The sequence below is a fragment of the Narcine bancroftii genome, chromosome 14 (genome assembly GCF_036971445.1).
Source record: "Narcine bancroftii isolate sNarBan1 chromosome 14, sNarBan1.hap1, whole genome shotgun sequence".
Taxonomy (NCBI): domain Eukaryota; kingdom Metazoa; phylum Chordata; class Chondrichthyes; order Torpediniformes; family Narcinidae; genus Narcine; species Narcine bancroftii.
Window position 1 is genome coordinate 16909273 of NC_091482.1, and position 27008 is coordinate 16936280.

The 27008-nt window shown below is 40.7% G+C and overlaps 1 long non-coding RNA gene across 2 annotated transcripts in view; it reads right to left on the bottom strand.

Moving 5' to 3' along the window:
• The window catches only part of LOC138749371 (uncharacterized), a 351858-nt gene that overhangs the window by 107776 nt on the left and 217074 nt on the right, over positions 1-27008 (bottom strand). For both annotated transcript variants that reach the window (XR_011348585.1, XR_011348586.1), the window contains exon 4: positions 19128-19201. This is a non-coding gene — a long non-coding RNA (uncharacterized lncRNA). The remainder of the gene's footprint in view (positions 1-19127; positions 19202-27008) is intronic.

Sequence of the window (27008 nt, forward strand, 5' to 3'; positions counted from 1 at the left end):
CAGGATAGTATATTGCCTCATGGGTGCTCAGGTCCAGGCTAATAGATCATATCAAAGAGGATACAAAAAGCATCTTCAAGTACATAAAGAGTAAAAGAGAGGTGAATCTAGATAGGTCCATTAGAAAATGATGCTGGAGAAATAAGAATGGGAGACAAGGGGATGGCAATGAGTATTTTACATTAGTTTTAACTGTGTCAGATGTCATCAGTGAACCGGTGCGGACTCAAAAGGCCAACATGGCCTGTTTCCGCTCCGTAAATGGTTATATGGTTATATGTGCCAGACATGAAAGAGTATCAGGGAAGGGAAGTGAGTCCAGTTACCATTTCAAGGGAGAAGGTGCTCAGAAAGCTGATTGGTTTAAGGGTGGATACATGTCCCGGACCAGATAGGTTACGCCCTAGCATTCTGAAAGAAGTAGCGGTAGAGATTGTGCAGGCATTACTAATGATCGTTCAGGGAATCAATAAATTAGAAAATAGTCCTGCAGAACTAAAAGATTGCAAATGTCACCCCACTATTCAAGGGAGAGAGGCAGCAGAAAGGACATTCTTGACTGGTTAGCCTGACATCAGTGGTTGGGAGAATGTTGGAGTTGATTGTCAAGGAGGAGAAAATGGAGTACATGGAGGCCATGACAAAGCAGGCCAGAGCCAGCAAAGTTTCCTTAAGTTCCTTGGCAAACTTATTGGAATTCTTTGAAGAAGTGGCAAGCAGTCTCGATAAAGTAGATGATGTTCAGAAGGACTTTGACAAGATGCTGAATATGAGCCCACTTAATAAGGTAAGTGCCTATGGTATTACAGGAAACATATTAGTCTGGTTGGAGCATCGGCTGGTCGGCAGGAAGCAGAGAATCGGAATACAAGGATCATATTCTGGTTGGCTGCCAGTTGTGAGCAGTGTTCCACAAGGGTCGGTGTTGGGCTGCTTCTTTTTATATTGTATATTAATGATTTGGATTATTAGAATGAATGGCTTTGCGGCCAAGTGCTCAGATGATATGAAAGTAGGTGGAGGAGCAGGGAGTGTTGAGGAAACAGGGAGGCTGCAGAAGGACTGAGACAGATTAGGAGAATGGGCAGAGAGGTGGCAAATGAAATACAATGTCAGAAAGTGGTGTTGGTAGAAAAATAAACAGGTGGACTATTTTTTAAATGGGGAAAACATTGAAAATACCCAGTTGCAAAAGGACCTGGGTGTCCTCATGAAGGATAGCCTGAAGGTAAATGTGCAGGTTGAGTCGGTGGTGAAGAAGACAAATGCAATGCTGGCATTCATTTCAAGAGGAATAGAATGTAAGAGCAGGGATGTGATGTTGAGGCTTCATGAAGCACTGGTGTGACCTCACCTGGAGTAGTGTCAGCATTTTGAGCTCCTCATTGAAGAAAGAATGTTCTGACATTGGAGAGGGTTCAGAGGAGGTTCACAAGAGTGATTCCGGAAATGAATAAGGTTTCCATATGAGGAGCCTTAGATAATTCTTGGCCTGTACACTTTGGAATTTATGAGAATGGGAGTGGGGGGGGGGGGGGGTTGTGGATCTCATTGAAATATTTTGAATCTTGAAAAGTGTGGACAGAGTAGATGTAGAAAGAACGTTTCTCATGGTGGGAGAGTTTGGGTCAAGAGGGCACAACTTTAGGATTAAAGGGTGTCTGCTTAGAACAGAGATGTGGAGGATTTTTTCAGCCAGAGGGTGGTAAATCTGTGGAATTTATTGCCACAAATGACACAGATTTGCAAATATCTTAAAGATTGGTGGAGATTGTGAAACGGGACATAGTTTAGTAAAAGGTCAGGTGGTGGCAGGTGGAATTTAATCCAGAGACTTGGGAAGAAAAAATATGGTACACATATGACAGGAAATAACAGGAAGTTTAGAAATGTTGTTGTGATGTTCAGAAGGACCTTGGGATGGAAATCCATCGCTCACCGGAAATGAGCCACTGGATAGGAAGCCATTTGGTAGGCCAATTCATTGAGTATAATAATTGACATGTTGTGCTGAGTCATAACAAAACATTATTGCGTGCAGTTCAGGTTACGTATTACAGGAAGGATGGGACATCAATCGAGAGAGGGCAGAAGAGATTCACCAGAATGTTGCCTGGAACTGAGGGCTGTAGCTATAACAATGAGAGGCTGGGTTTATTCTCAATGGAATGTAGGAGGCTGGTGGTTTATGGAGATTTAAAAATTAGTCAGGGTTTTCTTCCGAGGATGAGGGATTCTAGAACTGGGGGTACATGTTGCAGATGAGAAAGGAGAACTTTAAAGGAGATCTGAGGATTAAGTCTTTCACATCGAGGGTGGTGAATATCCAGAGTGAGTTGCCAGAGGAGGAGGTTGAGGCAGATAAATTAACATTCAATGTCATTTGGACAGATACTTAGTTAGGAAAGGCATAGATGAATACAAGCCTGGAGCAGACAAAAGAGATTAGAATAAATACGAATCACAAACAGTATAAATCCCATTCTGTGATTCGATGATCATGGGTGCCCTGACTCCTCAAATATTGTTAGGGCACTATCCAGCAAAATGCATTTTTAATTCTCTGTTCTTTTACAACTTACTTAAAAGCTGTTAACAACTCAGCAACACCTAGAGGCAAAACTCACGCACGTTCTCCGAAGCCTTGAAACAAAATAGGTGCACTATTCTGTTCCTCTGTGGAGCTGAACAATCGGATGAGTAAGAGGGTACTTTCTAAAGAGGATTTAAATCTTGCAATATGTATTCTGCAACACGGTAGTTATGGCTGTCACAGTAATTTGCACATTATTTTGTTTCTGACATAATTGCGAACTGCATTGACATCAGAACATTATACATAGTAATTTCAGTTTTCTAAGAAGCATTATATTGTCAAATACTGAATTGTTACAAAATGCAGAACACTTTATGTTTTACTCTATAAAATTGATTGTTTAAATTCATTTCAAAAATTATAGCAAGGTAAACTTCGCATTGATCAATGGAAGCCTAAAGATAGAAATTATCTTAACAGGGTTTTCTGAAGTTTGCAAGTCACTGGAGAACTGTGAGAAGAAATTTGTGTAAAAATTAAGGAAAATAACTCCTATAACTGAGGACTGCTGTGTTGATCAATGAACATTGATGGTATCCATAGAAATGTTTATCAACTATGAAGTCCATATGGATTTCAAAGCCTCTTCAGAGTCAAGCAAAATGGGAGTAGAATTTCATTGAAAATCCAATGCTGCTTTTCATTTGAAAACTCAATAGTGAAGTCTGAAATTATAGAGTAGTGAAATACATCTATGATTCATTGATACAATTGAAATCAAGAAACCACAGGAGACACTTTTTGCAATCAACACAAGAAAACCTTTCATTTCGCATTATAACCCACAACATCTTCAAGAAAATAAAGTCAAAACTTTCAATAAAATTTTTTGAGCTTTGGTAGCTATGAAACACCATGAAGATTAATAGCCATTCACTTTTCTTGTGCAAATAAACTAGCATTAAGACAATTAATCCATTATACTTCAAGAGAGAAGGGAATAGAATTCTGCAGAATTGGCTCCTTTCCCACGATCAAGAGGGTCATTCATAACATTCATGTGTACAAAGCCTTTACTTATGGAACTTTAACCTCTGGGTTGGGAGCATGTTTTCTCAGGGTCATGTATGTATCTGTGCATGTACGTGTACCTGTGTTGACAGTGGAGAAAGTTGCCCTTGCAAGAGCCATGAGATAAAACTTTCCCCATTGTTTTGAATCAACTCTTACTACCATACATGATTTTGTCCATATTATAGAGCATGGAACATTGCAGCAGAGAACTTCAAGTTCTTGGGTGTCAACACCTCTGAAGATCTCTCCTGGCACCTCCAATATCAATATCAAAGATGGCTCGCCAGCAGCTGTACATCATGAGGAGTTTGAGAATATTTGGTAGTTCACCAAACATTCTTGTAGATTTCTACAGGTGAACCATGGAGAGTATTCTGACTGGCTGCATTAAACGCTGCCTCCTATCACCCTGACAATTTTGGTTCCACTTTGTCAAAATGCTTCAGATTCCTTCATGTCTTTATTTTTGGAAAACTTTATTTATAATTTTAAAATACATACCTCAACATCCACTGGAGCGCTTTCATCCCTAACGTCGAAGTACTCGAGATGGCAGAGGTCGACAGCATCGAGTCCACGCTGCTGAAGATCCAGCTGCGCTGGGTGGGTCACGTCTCCAGAATGGAGGACCATCGCCTTCCCAAGATCGTGTTATATGGCGAGCTCTCCACTGGCCACCGTGACAGAGGTGCACCAAAGAAAAGGTACAAGGACTGCCTAAAGAAATCTTTTGGTGCCTGCCACATTGACCACCGCCAGTGGGCTGATATCGCCTCAAACTGTGCATCTTGGCGCCTCACAGTTTGGCGGGCAGCAACCTCCTTTGAAGAAGACCGCAGAGCCCACCTCACTCACAAAAGGCAAAGGAGGAAAAACCCAACACCCAACCCCAACCAACCAATTTTCCCCTGCAGCCGCTGCAACCGTGTCTGCCTGTCCCGCATCGGACTTGTCAGCCACAAACGAGCCTGCAGCTGACGTGGACTTTTACCCCCTCCTTAAATCTTCGTCCGCGAAGCCAAGCCAAAGAAAGAAAACAAACAGACAAAGTAAAATAAACAAAACTATCCTCCCCCCCACTCCCCACCCACAACAGACCACTCAAGGGGAGCAAAAAAAAACCATATATCAGTTAATTACTTGCAAACAATTATGTGGTGTGTCAAACTTACAATAAAAAAAAATTAAGGTATTTCCAAACCCATAAATTCCAAATAAGATGACCACATCTGAACAAAAAAAAATTATTATGCAAATTATATGTTATTTTCTCCATATAAATACAGGATCTCAACTCATTATGCCAGCAGACTATATTTAATTCTACATTATCTTTCCATGTAATCACAATACATTTCCGCGCTACTGCTAATGCTAAATGAACAAACACATCTGAGATGGTGTGGTGAGACGGCACAGGAAGAAGACGTGCAAAACCACCTCTCCCCAGCTGAACTATTTAATGCCCGAATTATAAAGTTTGGAAAGACTGGAAAAAGTTTCTGAAGATTCCTTCATGTCTTAACCCTCTGGACCAACTTACCTCGGAGCTGTGCCCATAGGCTGGGTCAAGATAAACTTGAAAATGGCAGTAAGCATTAAATCCACAAGATACCTCTTTTTCCATTGGCATGAATCCTATCAGGAAGACAGCTTGAGTGACTAGTCTGTCTTACAATCTCAAACGAGAGGACCTCATATCCAGAGCCCCCAACCCTGGGTGGGTAGGGTAGATTAAAGCCTGGGGGTAGTTTGTGTGGAATGAGATAGATATTGTTCTGGGTACAATTTGCAACCATGTAGAGGTCAAACCTATCCCTTTGAAGTGGTTCTAATCTGAAATACCAGGAATAGTATTTCCCTGAACTACCCTGACCAGAAACTACCCTGGGACCACCGAGAGATCTGTGTGCATTATTGAAACATCCTTTGTTTGTGCAAACTGCAACTGTAAACATTTCTCTACCCTCTGATATTTATTTATTTTTTTGGTCTCATGGCATATTGTGGACATTTAATTTAAATCATTGTTGTTGATGTATCTTACCTACCTGTGTGGCAAGTAAGAATTTTGGTGCATATGTACTTATGTATATGACAATAAACTCATACTTATACATACTTTATGCTGAAGAATACTTAATACTTTCAAACTTAAATGAATTTTTAAAAATCTGTTATCACAACAAAAATATTTGTATTCTTATCACATTATTACTTGAGAGGAGCCTTTTATAGGAGGAGAGGGAAGCTGCAAGCTGAGGGTTTCTGCAAGAGCAAACCAAATTATGTCGCTGCAAGTGCACTCACCAGTCGTGGCACAATGGTCAGGGCTAATGTGCAGGGGAGCACAAAATGAGGAATACATGGATCTCAAAAATAAATTGAGTTGGAGGAGGTTCTCAGAAACAAAGACTCTAAATATATTTGACCACAAGCATTTTCATTTGAGGCACTGATGCATTGATGCACCAGGGACAAATGTAGGTCAGTTTGCATGGGATGATAGACTAAAGAAATAATAGAATGATTTAAGAAACAAGCAGCAATGTTATACTTATAAAAGGTAGAAGTGAGAGGTAAATCATGTCGTCTACTTTCTACCAAGTTCCGAAATTGCTTGTATATATATATATATATATATATATATATATATATATCTTTCTTTGGCTTGGCTTCGCGGACGAAGATTTATGGAGGGGGTAAAAAGTCCACGTCAGCTGCAGGCTCGTTTGTGGCTGACCAGTCCGATGCGGGACAGGCAGACACGATTGCAGCGGTTGCAAGGGAAAATTGGTTGGTTGGGGTTGGGTGTTGGGTTTTTCCTCCTTTGCCTTTTGTCAGTGAGGTGGGCTCTGCGGTCTTCTTCAAAGGAGGCTGCTGCCCGCCAAACTGTGAGGCGCCAAGATGCACGGTTTGAGGCGTTATCAGCCCACTGGCGGTGGTCAATGTGGCAGGCACCAAGAGATTTCTTTAGGCAGTCCTTGTACCTTTTCTTTGGTGCACCTCTGTCACGGTGGCCAGTGGAAAGCTCGCCATATAATACGATCTTGGGAAGGCGATGGTCCTCCATTCTGGAGACGTGACCCATCCAGCGCAGCTGGATCTTCAGCAGCGTGGACTCGATGCTGTCGACCTCTGCCCTCTCGAGTACCTCGACGTTAGGGGTGTGAGCGCTCCAATGGATGTTGAGGATGGAGCGGAGACAACGCTGGTGGAAGCGTTCTAGGAGCCGTAGGTGGTGCCGGTAGAGGACCCATGATTCGGAGCCGAACAGGAGTGTGGGTATGACAACGGCTCTGTATACGCTTATCTTTGTGACTTTTATACTCTTGGGATATTGGAGGCAACTTTGTTGAGGTAGTTGCTGTTAGAAGGTCCACAATTTCTTTTCTTTTACAGCAAATGGGAGTTGGAGTGGGAGTGTGTGAGAGTTTGAGAAGGTGAGAAGAACAGAGGTTTGTGTGGGCCAGAGGTAGATGGGTGAGTTGAGGCTTCGGTAAGAAGAAGCAGAGACTAAGATAAGACTCTGGTGAGAGTTTATTATTCTTTGACCTTGTATTAGTGCCAAGGTAAAATAGAAAGAATCGCAACAGAGTTAGTGGAATATTCACCTTGTGGGAATTCTGGGAAACTTGCCATGTCCCTGATAGCTACATCTGCATGAGGTGTATAGAGGTGTAGCTTCTTACAGACCATGTTTGAGAGTGGGACTGCAGTTTGATTACCTTAATCTCATACTGGAGAATGAGGAATTCATGGATACGATCTACAGGGAAGCAATCACAGTGAAGTTGCAGGAGGCAGGAAGTTGGGTGACTGTCAGGAGAGGGAAAGCAAAAGCAAATAGGCAGGTAGTGCGAGTTATGTTTCTGGCAGTTTCCCTCAATGATAAGTATACTGCTTTGGATACTGTTGAGGGTACGACCTACCAGGGCAAAGCCAGATCTCTGGCTGTGAACCTTGCCCTATGGCTCGGAAGGAAAAGAGAGAAAAGGAGAGCAATGTTGATAGGGGATTCAATGTGTGAGAGTTAGTGGGGCAGACAGGAGCTTCTATAGACACAAAGGAGACACCCAGATAGTTTGTTGCCTCCCAGGTGCCAGGGTCAGGGATGTCTTGGATTGGATCCATTCTGAAAAAGGAGTGTGAACAGCCAGACGATGTGGTACACAGTGATATTAATGTCATTGGTTGGAAAAAGAATGAGATCCTGAAGAGTATACAGGAAGCTAAGAAGGAACCTGAAAGTCAAGGGTAGTAATCTGAGGATTGGCCCAATTAGGTAATGAATAGAATGATATGGCAGATGAATGCATGGCTGTGTAATTGGTATAGGGGGCAGGGTTTCAGGCTTTTGGGTTACTGGGATCTCTTCTTGGGTATGATCTGTACAAGGATGGGTGACATCTGAACTGGCTGAGGACCAATACTCTGGTGAAGAGTTTTGCCAGAGCTTTTGGGATGGCATGTAGATTGAAACCACAATGATAGTATAGAGAATAGAACAGATGGTGGAGAGGTTGATGCAATGTGTAGTGACACTGTGAGGAAGGACAGGCAGTGGAGGGAACATAAATGTAGTCAGTTGAAAGGATTGAAATGTGTTCACTTCAACTGGAAGAAGTATCAGGAATAAAATTAGGGATGAAATTAGAGCATGGAATGACAATGTGGTCATTACAGGCGCAAGGACAGGATTGACTGATGCAGATACCTGCGGTTAGATGTTTCAAAAGGGATAGGAATGGAGGTTAAAAGGGGGTGGGAGGTGAAGTAGCATTACTAATCAGAGATAGTATCAGAGCTGCAGAAAGGGAAGATGATTTGGAGGGATCTTCTGTTGTGGATGGAAGTCAGAAACAGGAAGGGAGTGATCACTCTATTGGGAGTAGTTTATAGGGCCTCAAATAATCCTCGGAACACCAAGGAGCAGATAAATAGGCAGAATTTGGAATGGTGCAAAAATAACAGGGTTGTTGTTATGGGAGACTTCAACTTCACTATTATTGATTGGCACTTCCCTACTGAAATAGAGACGGACCGGTGACCTCTGGCTCCCAGCGCCAGTAGCAGTGGACTTTGGGCTCCCGGTGGCTGCAGGAACCTCGAGCTCCTGGGGCAGTACCGGGAACCTTATGATCCTGGCATACGCAGGGCCTTGGTGGGGAAGTGTCGGAGATCAGCGGTGGCCAGCATATTTTTTGGTGAGAATTAAAACATAATTTTAATGCTTAAAGGCCTTCCCTTGTTTTTTTTTGTTGTTCAAAGACTGTTACAAGTGATTTGCTGTTGGTACTGGGCTGTTTTTAAGAAATGACCAGTTCTCTGAAAAAAAACATTTATCCGAAATGGGCCTGGCCCCAACCATTTCGGATAATTGGAGTTGTACTGTATTTTCAAAAAGCTGAGCGTGGACTTACCATATATTCAAGTAGGGAGTGAGGGCAGTTCTACTGTGCCAGGAACATCTGGGACTGTGTCTTGCAATTTGACATTTGGACACAGCAAGATAACACAAAAAGCATTGAGATAAATGACCAGATTGTTCCGATTATTCAAACTGCAGCTGAAAGATAACTGATTTTCATAAAATAAAATACTGCCTTATGTAACTTTGTTGCCGCCCATAATTTAGATCAAACCTTCCTGCAAGAGTACTATTTGCTCTCTAACTTCTGACAGAAGCAAAAACTGCATTTCCCATTATTTCAGCTCTGTTCAATTATAGTCCCTTTCAGATTCATTTCAGGTTCTCCATTGTTACTTTCTGAATGATTGTGCATTATGTTTTTATCCCTGTGTGAAAGATTATTATTCATTTTTTATGCCTTTAAATTTTTATTACAAATCTCCACAAAGTTTTGGTGGATTTCTCTCTTCAATCTTTTCATCCACATTGGATTTAAAAGGTGATAACCTTTGACGATAACCTTTCCCTCCTGAGCAAAAAAAATCCTATCTGCTGGAGGAAGCCTTTGCAGATTGGGGGGGGGGGGGGGGAGATAAATATGATAGTTTTAAACTGAAGGGGGAAAGGTTTAGGGGGAACATTAGAGCGAAGTCCTTCATTCAGAGAGTGGTGGGAATGCGGAGTGAGCTGCCAACTGACGTGGTGAATGCGGGCTCAATCTTGTGTTTAAAGAATAAATTGGATAGGTACATGGTTATGAGAGGCCTGGAGGGTTATTGAATGGGACCAGGTCAGTGGGCCTAGGGAGATAATGGTCAGCACAGACTAGAGGGGCTGAATGGTCTGTTTCAGTGCTGCAGCATTCTTCAATTCTAAAAAGAATTGTTGATGTCCTGAATTCCTTCCTGAGCCAGTTTATAACTTTGGGGACATTAAAAAAGAAACTGCTGGAAGCATTCAGAGCATTAAAGCAGCATCTCAGGATCTGTGCAGGTAAACAAATGGGTGGTGTTTTGGATCATCCGTGAAAATGAAAAAAAGAAACAAACTTTTTTGATCAGCCAATTAATCGCATCATTTATATTCTGGTTGGACCTCTTTCAATCATTAATTTGCCTTTCTAAACTTTCTTTTCTCGCCTGCTTATTTAGCTGTCCCCTAAAAAGCTTCCTTGGAAAGCTTCACATTCTCATCACTCTGGGGTAAAGATGCTCCTCCTGAATTCTTAGTTTGATTTCATGGTCCTCGTCTTGTACTGATGGCATCTAGTTCTGGTCTTCCTCTCAATTTGGATGTCTGGCGAAGGGGTGAGTGGGGAGGGGGGGATTCTTGACTTCAGTTGATAGCACTGACATCCTGTGTGATACTACTTGACAGACACACAGCAAGTGATTCCAGTGACTTCAGTCAGAAAGCAACTCAATGTGGCAGCTGATACAGTCTCACACTGATTTCTCCCTATTTTGTCTACTTTATCAAAACATTCTGTAATCTTAAAGCCCACTTTTAACTAACCCCCAGTCTCACATTTTTAACCAAAGTTACGCGGTTTATATATTTGACACAGTGAAGTGAAGAGTGTGATATTACAGTTCAGTGGGCCAACAGTAAGTGCCTCTGTCTCAAAGCATCAATGACCCAATTCAATCTTGATTTTGGGTGCTCTTTGTGTAAAATTTGGACACTCTTCCTGTGGCTACACAGGTGTCCCTCCAGTGCGTTGGTTTCCATATCCCAAAGGTGTGCAGGTAAGTGAATTGGCTCTTGTAAATTACCCCAAGAGGGGGTGGATGGCTGGGTAATTGGAAGGAATTGGTAGGCATTATGGGAGGAAATAGGTTACAAGGAATGGCTCTTATTGGAATTTTCTGAGAGCTGGCATAAACTTTCTGGGCCAAATGGCCTCTTTCCTCACAGCAAGCAAATATGAAAGAGAATGTAGACCCAGCCTGTTTTGTCTTTACTGATAAAATGACAGATTGGGTCATTCTTTTAAATTATTCGTTCCCCTTGCCCAAGCCTTTACATCTTTCATAGATGACAAACACTCCAAACATGGTCTAACCAAGAGTTAATATATTTAGCAATAATTCTTCTCCTTTCCATTTCTACCTCTCAGAAAAACATAAAAGCTTTGCGTGCTTTTGTGAACTGTGTCACAATTTATACAGATCTGCATTTTTTAAAATCTAACATCACTTTCTCCTCTATCTCTTTAGATTTTTATTTTTAAAGTAATATGTGACTTCATTATTTTTCTTGCCAAAATATATTATTGCACATTATCAATGATGAAATTCCCTTCCTATTGTCACTCAGGGCACATTTACCATTGAACGTAGAAGATACCACAGCACTAATATTTCTATCAAGCTCACTGGGTTCAGACATTTGACATGTTGAAGTAGAGAGTGTGATGTTGTCACAGATCAGCGATTGGGTTACTGTTGATGTGTGTGGCTGAAAGCATAACCTTGTCATTTATGGAAGAGATAAAATTGCAATGCGAGACCTGTGGGGAAAATCACTAGCCAAGATGAGCAATGAGTTGGAAAATGCTTGATGAACCCCATGACCAATTATCAGATATTAGTCCAAATACCTTCATTTTATCCTTCCCACCCTCAAGAAGTAGTTACGACCCATTCCTTTATTACTTGTCTGTCTGATCTACCATACAGAGCAATATATTCAAATGGTGCCTGATAGAAGTGAGAAGGTAAATAAGATCAAGAGGGAGACAGAAAGGGTGGATCGTCATCATCTTTTTTCCCATGATAGAGTAGATCAAAAGCAAGAGGGCCTAGTCTTTATCTGGGAGGAAGGCGTTTTAAAGGTGATCTGAGAGGTAAGTTTTTAGGCAGTGGGGGTTGATCTCTGGAGGAAGATGGTGAAATCAGATTACGCGGTTGGTGAAGCATTTAGATAAGGCAAGGCATTATCATAATGCAAGAAGTGGGATGGGTGTAAATGGACATCAAGATCACCATTGATGTGATGTGCCATTTCTGTGCTGCACACATTCTAGGATGCTCTGACTCCTCTGTTTACTGGACACCCTTAGGAGAAGATCGTGTGCCCTCCAGTGTATATCGATTTTCCTTCCTATTTCATGTAGAGAACTAGGAGCATTGTCTTGGGGGTAACCATTAGGCCACAACCGTGCATTGAGGAGAAAAAACAGCACTAAAATTGTTAATAACACAGCCATGTCAATGTTCAATTAAAGATCATATTTAAGGCTGAAATCAATTGATTTTTGGACTGTAAAAGAGATCAAGGAAGAAAAATGTGAAAGTAGACCTAAGATCAGGATCTTACGGAATACCAGAGCAGCCTGAGTGGTGATGTGAGCTATTCCTGGACTTATTACATGCCCTTTTACATAGGCAAATGATCAAGAGAAAAGAAATCTATCATAACTTCTTTTACTGAAGTAATATCAACCTATGAATGACATGAAAATATCCATGTCAAAGAAGATAATGTACTGAAAAAAAAACTTAAATATATTGCTAATCTGCTAAATATAAATTTTCAATAGTTAAAACAATGATCTTGTCAGAAATCGGTTGCATTTTAACTTGGTGAACAGTTTCACTCAGACAACAGCGAGGATGTAAATACATTGATAATTTACTTTGCAATTGCACTGTCACTATTCATTGGCACGAAATTCAAATAAACAATAAGGCAAACAACATCAACGCATTTACTGTTTTATTTCCTTGGAATTATGTAGCTGGAAATTGCTGATTGCAAGTTCCATCTCCGGGAATCATATCTGCTAAAGTAAACATTTTGGATGTGATGATGCTCAGAAAATAACACCCTACATTCTCATAAAACCTTTAGGGGTTTGAATGGCATTAATATCTAAAGCACTATTCCAACTGGACATAAAGAACACGCACCATTTATTCAATCACCCTTCTTGGCACTTCCAAACGTTTGATGGGATAATTTTACATTTGCTAATGAAAAGCGTGGAGAGAATGCTTTGGCGTGATCTAATAAATGCTCCAACTCATAAATGCAGATTAAACATTTTGTCTTGACTTTGTGGAGAAGCATTGGCCTCCAAAGCAGAAGGAGCATGATTATCTGCTCGAAATACGATAAGCTGCTTTGGGAAAGAAGAGAACTTGTCGATTGCTGTTCTTAATAATTATTTTTATTTTGCATTTTATTGACCGCAATTAGTCCTATCTGAATTTTAGAAAATTGCTCATTTATAATTTGCATCGCTAATAAAATTCTTTCACTTTAAATTATGAATCTGGAATTTTAAGCAAAAGAAACATATTACCACACTGCAATTTATTTGTCGATGTTTAATTCCTGTGGTGCCACACTGCAGGTATAGATCTTCATGTTGTGTTAAACTGCTTGATTTTATTGAACTGTGGTATTATTTATTATAAATTTAATCAGTCTGAAGGCAGATTTGCATTGCTTTAATGCTTTGCTATTGATTTCTCCCTTAGGAATTGCATTTCTATTATGAAACCTATTTGGGAATTTTGTAACATTGCCAAATTGACACCTCTACAATTGACACCTATACATTTGACTATATTGCTTTAATATATAACACAGCTGCAATAGAACAATATGGAAACTTTGATTTAATTTAATATCAAAACACACATTTTGATGGATTTGCACTTTGTAGAAACAAATTAATGCACCATAATCAATGGGGCTCTTGTTGTGTTTCAGATGGCTTCCCACAATTTCACATTCTAGGGCATTCTAATTAATTAATCCAATTAAACTGGATTATTGGCTGATCATCCAAATCACAGCCATGTATAAAGGAACCTCAGAGTGGGTGTTTAAAACATGTAGGAATTTTAAACACTGGAAATTTTTAATTTCTAAAAGAAAACATGAAATTGTTAGAAGCTAAATTGTATTTTAATGCACACATTAGTCTCTATGATGGAAAGAGTTTGTCTTAGACATACAGCACCGTAACAGGCCATTTCAGCCCATGAGTCTGTGCCGCCTAATTTACACCCCATTAACCTACACCCTCGGTATGTTTTGAATGGTGGGAGGTAGCCCATGCAGACATGGGGAGAAGGTACAGATTCCTTGCAGACAACGTGAGATTCAAACCCCCAGTCCGGTCCTGATCGCTGGTGCTCCAAAGACGTTGCGCTAACTGCTACACCAAGCCATTTTGTGTATTTTCTTGTTTACATGAATTGAAATAAAGTTCATTATTTCATCTTATATATTCATTTTAAATGTATCCACTTACAATATTCAACATCTGATCACAGCCAAGGCTATGCAAGTGAAAATGAGTGAAAAGCAAGTTAGCAAATAGAATGGATGTGAACAATATTGCACCAATAATAGTGGGTGAGTAGAGATTTGGGACTATTATATTAAAAAAACAGATTAATGTAAAACCTGGTTTCACACCTTCTCAGACATTTTGTCGCACTTCAGTGTTCTCCGGTCCATATAAAGCCTGATCTAAAGTGTTATTATGAGGATGAAATGTGACTGATTTTGAAAAAGCATATGTTCTTATTCTTATCAATCATTATTCCGAATGACTATCTGAAGGATTGAAATGATATTCATGGTTCCCTTGTCTTTATGGAAATAAACTTTATATAGTATTTTTTCTATGCACTCTTCGCAACAAGGTTTAAAATGGTAACGCACAGCAGCTGGCTGATGAACCTGATTGTGTCGAAGTCATTATAATCAGTTGCATCTCCTTTTATGGAATGGCAATTTGGAAAAGACCACGGGTTCTTGGCCAGATGATTTGATCAAATCAAGGTGGAAGGAACACTTCAGTACAGATACCAGATTTTGAATGGAAGGATCCAAAGCAATTCCATCAACTTTCCGAAATGAGCAAAATCTAGTCATACTTGTGAAGAAAATAATGACATCATAATCAAACAATGTTCTTTCACAATACTCTTTGATCATTATAATTTATACTTTTATGTAATTATTAACCACTGATGTCTAGAGACATTGCATATGTTTATCAAACTCAGATCTCTCATCTGCTATTGCAAACCAAGGGGAAGGTATCAGTTCATAAACACTTCATAAAAATGGCAAGGAGGGCCATCTGATATGATAGCGTTCAGTCATTTTTACACCAAAGAGAATAAAAAATTGCTGGATGTGTGATTGGATCGATAGTTCAGTAATACCACATAGAGCAAGAGGAAACTTGAAATCAGCGGAACCCCCAAAGTGTCAAATAGTCTGTTGCTTTTTAGAACCTGTGTCACTTTTGTTTATATTCTTCTATTACTGTTTTTTCAAACTATGAGGTTCACTAGTGAAGTTTGGAGCACAAGTTACACCACCCAACAGTTTCAGGATCCACCTGGATCAGCCCAATTGTTCAATTGCATATGACAGAATATCAAAAGGGAGTTTGAGTGACAAACAGAAGGGCATAATGTTGATGTGGTGCCTTGCATATCCATGTTTGTCTCAAACCTCTGTAGCCAAAGGGACTTTATATGCTGAAAACGTACCAGCCAATTTGTGCACAGAAAGGTCCTGAGATAATAACGAGGTCATCTGTTCTAGAATTATTTGAAAGGTAACTGTTGGCCACAAAGTGAGAGATAACTCCCATGTTCATCTTCAAAGTAATGCCGTGGTACCTCTTACAGCCACCTATGAAGTATAGGGTTTTGGATCAATGTGTAACCTCCACAGTGAAGCACTCTCAAAACTCGTACTGAAGTCAGCATGTTCTTCAGCATGTGATTTGAACTGGTAAGCATCTAACTCAGTGCATTACTGAGGCATAGCTGGCAAAGCAGAATGGGTCTTCCAGAGAAGGTGGTTTTATGGTTAAATGGTAAGCGTATTTTAATATTTAGAACACTCTTCGCAGAACAGTGCCAGTATCAGAGGTTGTGTTAGAAACAACTCTAATCATCTGGATTTGGATGGGTGAGCAACCTTTTTTAAAAAACTCGCATTCTACCTGAAGTAATCCCTATGCCATAAGTGCTCTGTGATTAGTAAGGGATTGCTTAAGGTGGTAAGTAAGTGGGGGAAAAAATAGTTGAGAACCACTGCTTGAGACCCAATTGTTAATGAAATATTTTGCTTGAGAAAAATTGTCATTGGCCCATTTCCTTTGGAGTTATGAAACTGTGCACATAGCGAGTCAATGAGGTACGATGAAAACAGTGGTTTTCAAACTTTCTCTTTCCACCCACATACCACCTTAAGCAATCCCTTACTAATCACAGAGCACCTATGGCATAGGGGATAATTAAGGTGGAATGTGAGTTTTTAAAAAAAGCTTGCCCACCCCTGGTTTACGAGGACATGGTACAAACTATAGGCAAATAGAACTTTCCCAGAATTCCATCTTGCAAGGCTTGGACGAATTAAGTGAAAGGGCCTATTCCTTGATATATAGCTCTTTTACTCTCACCTTATTTGTCATAACAGCATTAATAGGTGCATCGTTAGACACATTTGATTATCAACGACCAGTAGCTGTGTTTATGTTTACCAAAGGTGGACCTGGGTCAAGTGGTTAAAAAGTGAAGCAAGGACATCGCACAACATGAAGGAGAAACACAACAACATTCAACGTCTTCTGCAAAAACACTGAAAACTGATTTAAACTTTAAATGCTTTCAGTGTGAAGTGAAGAAAAATGTCAACACAAGTTATGGACCAAAGTAACACAATTATTTTGCTTAACCATCACATTAAAAGTGCACTAAGAAAATTCTACCAGTTCAACAACAATGTTACAATTTCAGCTCTGTTGAAATTATGGTTCAACCAGATTCATTACTGTTGAATCCTCTGGAGATGACAAATAAAGTGTGTCTTCAGGAGGAAGGCTTTTGCAATAGAAATCAATAAGATGCATGTTTCTGTTGCCAAACCATTACTACTCTTATGGATATTTAATGGTATAGAGCCCCAGCTTTTTCTGATGCTTTACAATGAAGTGAGTTTTCAGTGTCAACTAATCCTTTGGTGGGAAGGATGATCTAGAATTGTTGCATCCAGAGGGGGAATGAAACAGAATCATATTGAGAGCAATGCCAGATGGACTGGTCAAATTTGATGCTTTGAAAGGAACATTGATACTTAGGAACCACCTGTTACCATCTTCCCATCATCCAGTGATCTACTGAATTTAAGGGTTGCACAAGACAATGGGAAAGCCAAGCCAACATCAGCATTCATCACCTAACATTTCAGTTAACCCCTGAAATTACCAAACAACATTAGTACAGAACTATTCAACATATTTATCTATGGCAATGGTTTTCAAACTTTTTCTTTACACTCATATACCACCCAATGCCATTGGTGCTCTTTGATTAGTAAGGGATTACTTAAAGTGGCATGTGAGTGGGAAGGGGAGGTTTGAAAACCACTGATCTGTGGCAACAGAACTCAAATTCTCCACAAGTTATCTTCCAAATATATTATTGTCAAGAATGAACATACTGTAATTTGGTCCTTCATGCCAGTATTTAAATTAAAATGTTAATTAAAAAGAATTTAATGTAGGCATTCATATGTACAATACAGTAACAAGCCCACAAACCCATGCCATCCAAATACCCAATCAACCTACAAACCCTGTACGTCTTGAAGGGTGGGAGGAAACCAAAGCACACAGAGGAAACCCTCGCAGACACAGGGAGAATGTGCGAGCTCCTCACAGACAGAGCCGGATTCGATCCCAGGTTGCTGGCACTGTAATAGCCTTGCAGTAACTGCTATGTTAACTCTGCCTCCCACCTACACTAACCATGAAAAGTATATTTCATCCCTTTGCGTTTAATCTATATTATCCATGTTGGTTAGTTTTAAAGTATGCAATTTGAGGAATGGTACACAAATATGGACCAACAAAGGGCTAACCAGACCCTACCAGGCAAGATCCTCATTGAAATGAAATATATTTGTGCGACACGGTTGACGTAGTGCTTAACTGGCCATTACAGGACCAGCGATCAGGACCAGGGTTCAAATCCTGCGCTGTGTGTAAGAAGTTTGTACGTTTTCCCTGTGTCTGCGTGGGGTTTCCCCGCAGGCTCCGGTTTCTTTCCACCATTCGAAAGGTACTGGGGATACAGGTTAGTTGTGTGGAAATCGGACGGCCTGACTCGGGGGCCGAAACGGCCTGTTTCCGTGCTGTATGTCTATCTTTAAACTTTGTTGTTGATGTTTATTGGATAGGATCAGGGATTTTCTTTTGCATATTAATTTGCACAGGGATTTGCTGTGATTGGAAAATCATTTTTAATACAATGGCCTCCAAGTGGATCAGGGCGAACATTGTAAACAATTCTTTATTGTCTTAACCAAGCAGGATTGAAAGATAATTAGTGAGCAATGCAGAGATTAAACCAGTGTACTTTCGTGACAAATCATATGCAGAAAGCATTAGTGACATTTTCCAGTGATCTACTGGAATTATGAAGTGGCTGCTATTGTCCTGCTCATGGAGGGCAGGCAAGGTTATTTTTCATTTAGTATAATTCAAAATATTTCTATGACCATGAAAGCCAGCAGCACTATATAATGGTCATTAAATTACACGGTGTATAAGAATAAGCACAGTACATATTATCACAAGTACTACATCAATCAGAATTAACCCACTCATCTCTGGTACCTGATGAAAGCCCCCAAAGCCAATACACCCTTCCCCAGGTAAAGAGACCAGAAGTGTAGACAGTACTCCAGATGCTGCTTTACCAGTACCTTAAGACCCAACTGCACTGGGTGGGTCACGTCTCCAGAATAGAGGACCATCGCCTTCCCAAGATCGTGTTCCATGGCGAGCTCTCCACTGGCCACTGAGACAGAGGTGCACCAAAGAAGAGGTACAAGGACTGCTTAAAGAAATCTCTTGGTGCCTGCCACATTGACCACCGCCAGTGGGCTGATATCACCTCCAACCGTGCATCTTGGCGCCTCACAGTTCGGCAGGCAGCAACCTCCTTTGAAGAAGACCGCAGAGCCCACCTCACTGACAAAAGACAAAGGAGGAAAAACCCAACACCCAACCCCAACCCACCAATTTTCCCTTGCAACCGATGCATCCGTGCCTACCTGTCCCGCATCGGACTTGTCAGTCACCAACGAGCCTGCAGCAGACGTGGACATACCCCTCCATAAATCTTCGTCTGCGAAGCCAAGCCAAAGAAAAAAGAAGAAGATTGTAAAGTATTGAATCAACGATTCTGTGGTAGGAGACTATTTCCAATATAAAACATTTAACAAATGTATTCATCACTAGATACATTTGTGGAATTCAAAGTATTGAACCATGTAAATATTAGCATAGAAACAAAGAGCTTATTAAGTCCTTGTCCCTGAACCAGCTCTTTACTGGATCAAAACTAATCCTATCTGCCCAAATTTCTGCAAAGCCCTATTACCTACTCCAGCTTTAAATACTTATCAATATTTATCCAAACAATAAAATTATTCCCCATTTCAACTCACCCCTTTGCCAAATGCTCACATCAATCTTTTTTTTAAAAATCTTAACCACTTTCCTTAATATTTTACTGATAATATTAAAAACTGATTATTTCCCTCGCTGGGAAATAGCCACTCTACTTATTATCAAAACATCATTTAATTTTCATTAAATATTTAGTATCTTCTTTCAATGGAAACAGTGCCATAATGATTATGCTTGCTCTACCACAATCTGGATTGAATCCTGGAGAATCTAAGCTGAAGTATCTCAATTCATTCTGAAATGTAATAGCCAAGCAACACCAAATTGTCAAAATGTATTCTAATCCACACTATTTGCAAATGTTCTTGACTTCACTTTTTATTTCTGTATGAGAACACTAATTCAATTTACTGTTTTAGCTAACTGCTTCTTCACACTGAACTTAGGCTTCACCTCGAACTGTACTTCCACTAAATGTCTCCTTGATTGTTCCCCCACGTAGGACCTCGCCCTTTTTTTGACATAAACAAGCCACAGAGTTGCTGATTCTACAAGTCTTTGTCCTCCTGAAGTTTGCTACTTTTCATTTTTCAGAAAATATAAAGACAAGATGAATTGGGTATCTGATAGTCATGTCCGAGAAAAGTAATCGACTCCAGTTTGTGCAGTGTCAAGATCACACAGTGGAGCCTCTTCTGCATGTAGACAACTGCTCTTGCGATCTCTCTGCCCTCAGGAAACCGATGGCTTGCCCATATGCTGACTTGGTCATGGCCTGGATACCAATCCCAGAAATACCCTAACACCTCCTGACAATCCGCAGCCAGCGTGCACCATCTCTTAAACAGGTGCTACATTTGTTCAGGGTCAGATGGAAACTATTCAAGTTGAAGCAAATAATTTTAAAAGATCTTAAAAATCAAATTTGGTACAGATGTGGTTTACATTCTTGTGCACTTCTAGCACCAAATCTGTTGGATTGAGTGCCAGCAACTGAGTAAACTAACATTTTAGATCGCTGACTCTGTTAATAAGATCCAGACTCATGCAACTCCTATTTTTAACCACATATTGATCATCCCTAATTGCTCTTTCGAAGGTGGTGTTGAGCCTCCTTCTTGAATTGCTACATTCCTTTTTGAGTAGCTACTCAGACTGTGCTATTCCATAGGCCCTTCCAGGATTTAGGTCCTGTGGTGATTTTGGAATGGTGATGTATTTCCAAGTCAACATGGTGGGTGTTTTGCCAGGGAACATTCAGGTGGTATTGGTGTCATGTGCTTGGTGATTTTGTCATTCTTGGTCGTCGAAGTCATGACATGGGCTTGAGAAGTATAATCAGAACAGCTTAGGTGCTTAACCGAAGTATAAGTTGCAGATGCTATACACCCAGCAGAATGGGTTCATTGGTGGGGGAGAGTGTAGGAAAAAATGCTTGGGGTCATTGATGAGCTGGTAATGAAGACCTGGATGATGACAACCTTCTTGGGCATTGATGGAGCTTCAGTCATTTAGGTACCTGGGGAGTATTCCGTTACACATCTGAAATGTTGCAGATGGTGGGAGAGATTAGGCTATTAGGAAATAAAGGCAGTCCCTGGGTAAAATACGAGTCCCATTACCTAGGTCTGTCTTTAACCCGAATTTGTATTTAAGTCGAAACCAGTACATACAGTCTTTATTTAGCATCAGTTAGGCAAATCTTTATCTTAGTATATAGTATATATTTTACCTTTATATCATATAAAACACTTCCCAACACACTAAAACATCTTAAACATAATAATAGAATACATAATAATGCAGTACATAATAATAATCCCACTTTAAGGCCGAGTAGTGGCCATTTTACAGGGCTGCGTGGTGGCCATTTTATAGCATGTCGCGATGGCGCATGCTGCTTCATCTTCTCCCTCCACCTCCCTCCCCTCCTCGCCCAACTCCTCGCCCGACCTCTGCTTTGCCCAGGCCCTGTGTGGTGCTGCCTAATAACGGATGCACGTGGCGATCGACGGGGTAGCAAGCCAATGGAAAGCGAGCTCCGCTCAATCCGGAAGTAGACGCCATTCTCCTTCTGGCTGGCTTGTCGGTTTGTAACTACGTATTGTTCGTACATTGGACGCCTTATCCACCACAGATTTTGACCTCCACCTGGATATATTTTATTGGTCCAGTTGCCTCACTTCAAGTTGAATGGGATGATTCTGCTGAATATTTATTTGCATTTTTAAAAATTGCCTCACTGATTTTATAAATATAGTTTTTGAATGTTTCTGAACGTAAAAGTTTTTGACATTTCGACAGCTGACTCTTCCCAGATGAGCTAATCCCGAAAGTTTTATTGCAGGTGTTTTATAGAGGGATTTATTCTGATCCTTCCCTGTGGAACACAAGGTTGAGTATGCCAGGTCTCACAGTTTAGGATTGGCATCTTTGATCATAATAAATTGATCACCGATGAAATATGCGTCAGTGGCCGACTGCAAACTTAGATGGGCCAGGAGTTGGTGCAAGAAGTATGGGTTACCATCCTCTTTCTGTCTAATGTTTCCCATTAGCAAGATGTGAAAAGTTACAGGGCACCAGGCAATATGAACATTCCCGACAGTTGTGTAATTATCACATTGAAGTTTAAAATCTGGGTTGAAAATTTCCAAAATAATTTAAATATTGATGCTATTTCAAAGCATTGAGACGATATTTGTCAAAAGCTCAGCTTGGTTTTGAGGGCGAACTCATAAGAGCAAATATAGCTGTACCAACACTGCATTTGGATGTAAATTTGTTCAGCATAAGGCCAATAAATTAAAGGCAGTTCTTGTGATTGTTGACAAACTGCCTCTTCTACAACAAATTAAAACAGAATCAAGTTTGCAAATATTTTCGAGCTTGGTGGTCAGTAAGCGTCAGGGGGCCCATATTTTTTTGCGAGAACTCTTCAATGCCATCGTTTTTATTGTTCCCATTGTTATAGACAATTTATTCACTGTAGGAACGCACTGTTTTAATAATGTTAACAGATTCCCATTTTCAGCCTCTATTCTTAGTTCTCTCTCATTATGCTGCTTGGTCTATTCTCTGGGTAGTCATAATACTCTCCATTAATAGGCTGGTTATGCAGGCAGTTGGGTCATTATCAGTTTCAGGTGAAGCAATTACTAACAAAGCATCCTAACTTCCCCGTAAGAAAATAATGAAGCAAGACGTTTCGCCTTTCAGCCCCCACTAACCCCATCAAGTCAGGTCCCTCCGCTTCGTAATGACAATTGCAAAAGTCTCAGCAAATTATAGGAAGAAATGTCCATGTCGGCTTCAACACATTCACTGGAGGTGCTGAAGTTTATTAATCATTACTGCATTGTTCCTGCATAGACAAGCTCACTTGAGAAATTCTACATTCTATTATCTATGCACGATGGCTTAGTATAAATGGTTCAAAGGGCATTATCTTCTCATCTTGCTTCCTGCAAATGAGGGAATGAGTCTTCTTCGCTCAAGGACAATGGAGTATGCAGGAAGGGAAATAGCAAATACTGGATCCCTTCAGCACCTGTGGAGTGCTAACTTTCTAGGTGAGACCTGCTTCTGAAAATGATATGACCGAAATATCTCTCCACGGATGTTGTGACCTCAGAGAAGCAGCCTTTATCCAACTTGAGCTTATTAGCAGTAGACAGTGTTTACAAAGTCAAGCTATCTCTGCTTTCTGTTCTGACTGAATGTAGGCAACATCTGTTAACTCTTCCTCTGCCCTGACGCAGTCTTTGTCTGTGGGAGATGATATCTGGCTGCTGATGGATCAGTTGCGGAATCCTGAGAAATTCCACTATTCTCAGTATCTGGACAGAGGGGTACATGGCAGAAGCAATCACTTCCCCTGCATCTGAGTGTATTGGACACCCAATAGAATGCGACCAAGGGTGGACATTCAGGAGAAACAAAAGAAATGAAGGATCGAGATTAAAAGACTTTTGTGTTATTGCTGCTTCTTTTCTTTCTGGCAGAAATTTGTCTCAATTTAGACCAGTGGTTCTCAACCTTTTTCTTTCCACTCACATGCCACTTTAAATAATCCCTATGCCATCGGTGCTCTGTAATTAGTAAGGGACTGATTAAGGTGGTGTGTGGGTGGGAAGGGAAGGTTGAAAATCACTGGTCTAGACCCAATAGTTACTGAAATATTTTGCATGAGAAAAAATGTAATTGGCTCATTTCCTTTGGAGTTACGAAACTGTGCACATAATGAGTCAATTAGGTACAATTAAAACAGTGGTTTTCAAACTTTTTCTTTCCACCCACATACCACCTTTAGCAATCCCTTACCAATCACAGAGAACTGATGGCATAGGGAATACTTAAAGTGTGAGTGGAAAAAAAAAGGTTGAGCACCACTGATTGAGACAAACAGCATGGTTACAGGCCCTTCTGGCCCATGAGCCTGAGTTGCCCAATTACACCCAAATTACCTCAAGTTTTTGAAGGTCGAGCCCAGGTTGCTGGTGCTTTAACAGTGCAGAGTTAACTGCTACACTTAACTGTGCCATGCAATTCTGAATGGATTGGAGGGGGGGGAGGGGGGGAGGGTGAAGTGGGAAGGAGCAAAGGAAATGACAACCACAAAGTAAGAATTTTGGAGCATCTGCACATTGTACTTATGTATATAAACTCTCATCTCACCTCAGGTTGCCATGCAAGAGCCATCGGATGTAAAATGCGAGTGGCTTTGTGAATGGGTTGCCTACCAGTCAACCTCAAACAGGCTTGAACATGGAAATCAGGATCATAAATCCTTGAAAAGTTCAGGTTCAAGCAGATGCTACATGCCAAGGACTTGCAATGTTCAGGCATGAGATGAATATTAATAATTTGAATTGGCGTGAGTAACAATGATGCAAAATTATACGACCATTCTAAACGCTCCTGGTTATTTGCTGTAACAATATTAACAGTGTAAAGTTGATTGATGATGAAGTGGATGGGGTGGTTGAGATGGGCAAAGTGATGAAACTGGAGTTATTTCTCCTGATATAGAAGGAAGCTAAGGGAATGCCAGATACATCTGCCCAGTGTTGGCAATTATTTTGGCATCAGATATGAAGCAAACTGGTCACATTGTGAAGAGGGACAAAAGGTAAATTAAAACAATATCTAATGGTAAACTGCTTCAGTTCACATACTTGCAGGACTGTTCTCAAATAAATGCTTCCCCAGTGCTCTCTTCTTTGGATTTTCACTCTCAATGCCCCCCTACTCATCTTATCGAAGACAGTGGCCCCTCTCACCACAGCAACACCAATGACTTGAACACAAGATATGGTTGTCACCATTAGAGAGAACTGAAAGGATTCTATACTGTTAGTACAAATCTGTTAACACCATGGCTAGAAGTAAAATCACAATTGCTGGAGAAACTCAACAGGTCAGTGTCCTTTATGTAGCAAAGGTAAAAATACATAACCAACATTATGGGCTTGAGCCCTTCATCAAGGTATGGGAAAAATGTTGACAGGCGTCCGAACAAAAGAGTAGGGAAGGAGTGTGGTTTCAAAAACAGGAGGTGATAGGTGGAGAAGGGAGGGAGGGGACAGCAGTGAGCAATGGGGGAAGGATGGCTAGGTGAATAGAGAGAGAAGGGGAGGAGAGATGGAAGAGGGAAGGGAAGGGGATGTGGGAGAGATGGGAGCAGCTTAGCAGAAGCCAGAAAAGTCGACGTTAATGTCATCTGGCTGCAGAGTGCCCAGACGGAAAATCAGGTGTTGTTCCTCCAATTTAAGGGTGGTCTGGGTGGGATAGTGTACAAGGCCATGTAAGTATGGGAGTGTGACACGGAACTGAAATGGTTGGCTATTGGCAGGGGTCTGTCACTGGTGTGGACGGAGTGAAGGTGCTCAGCGAAGTGACCTCCTAGTCTGCACCATTAGAGATGTCTTCAGCAGATAAATTTAAATTTAGTTTTAAATTTAGACATACAGCATTTCTGCCCACGAGCCCATGCTGCCCAATTTATACCTAATTAACCTACACCCCCCGCTATGTTTCAAACAGTGGGAGGAAACTTGGGCCCCTGGGGAAAACAGACATGGGGAGAATGTACAAACTCCTTACAGACATCGCGGGATTCAAACTCCGGTCCCGATCGCTGGCGCTGGAAAGGGGTTGCGCTAACCGCTACGCCAACCATGCCGCTTGCTGCCATCCTCAATTGAAGTGGGGATAGGGAAATGCTATTGAGCTGCCAAGGTTTAGGCCGGAGCTCAGCTTTCAGACAACAGTCTCATCAAAGCCTTCTTTAGTTCTTTCCCATGATGTACAAGCTCTCTGCTTGATTTCCCCTGTGACGGTTTGGTGGTAAATGTCATTCAAAAGGAGTTTCTTTAAATTAATAAATTGATTTCCTGTGTTTCAGGCTCAATATATTGTCCAAATGCGTGGTTATTACCAGACACCAATAATGTAATAAAAACACAAAGGTGTATCTTTGTCTTTGTTCTATAAATTACACTGTTTGACCTGATGAGTTTCACCAGCATTGTTTTAAATTCAACCACAGTGTCTGCAGATTTTCGTGTTTTACATCTCTAATCACTATTGCTACCATGCAATTAATTCAGACAACTTGGCTTTCTGCAGAGCCGAAATAGGTTTGCAGGTGTCGGGCTTCCCTCAAGTCCCATGAGATCATCGTAAGATAAATGTTACCTCTTCTAGGAATCCTTCTCTTCTCTTCTCTTTGATATTGAACCATGTCCCAGATTGCTTGTTGAAACAACGTTTTCCTGAGTAGACCTCGGAGTGTGACAGAACAACCAACTGATCAGTAGCATCACTAGGGTCGGTGTCACCCAGTGCAGTAACCCGTGGCGTCACCCCCCCCACCCCAATGGAGCTCCTCTTTTACCAGACCATACAGAATCCTTTATAATGAGTTTTGTACTAACGTTTCTCGTAAATTATAATTCCTGTTTATAACTGCATTTAATGGCTATAGCAGTGAGATAAACAGCTAGCAAAGTTAAAATTACACCTTTAAATTACAATATCATATGCACAGCATAAATGTATTTACATTTACTTAGTTTCATGTGGCTAAAGTGAAAATTTTATAAGAAAACAACAGAATTCAAAATAAAATTGTTTAAGAACCTCACCAAAATTATGTTGATTTTAAAGTTAAACTTTAAATTGTAAATAGCTTAAATGTAATATTTCTTAAGAGTATATGAATGCTAACAACAAAATTGTTTTGTAAAACCTTTCTACATTGAATTCTTTCTTCTTTGGCTTGGCTTCGCGGACGAAGATTTATGGAGGGGGTAAAAAGTCCACGTCAGCTGCAGGCTCGTTTGTGGCTGACCAGTCCGATGCGGGACAGGCAAACACGATTGCAGCGGTTGCAAGGGAAAATTTGTTGGTTGGGGTTGGGTGTTGGGTTTTTCCTCCTTTGCCTTTTGTCAGTGAGGTGGGCTCTGCGGTCTTCTTCAAAGGAGGTTGCTGCCCGCCAAACTGTGAGGCGCCAAGATGCA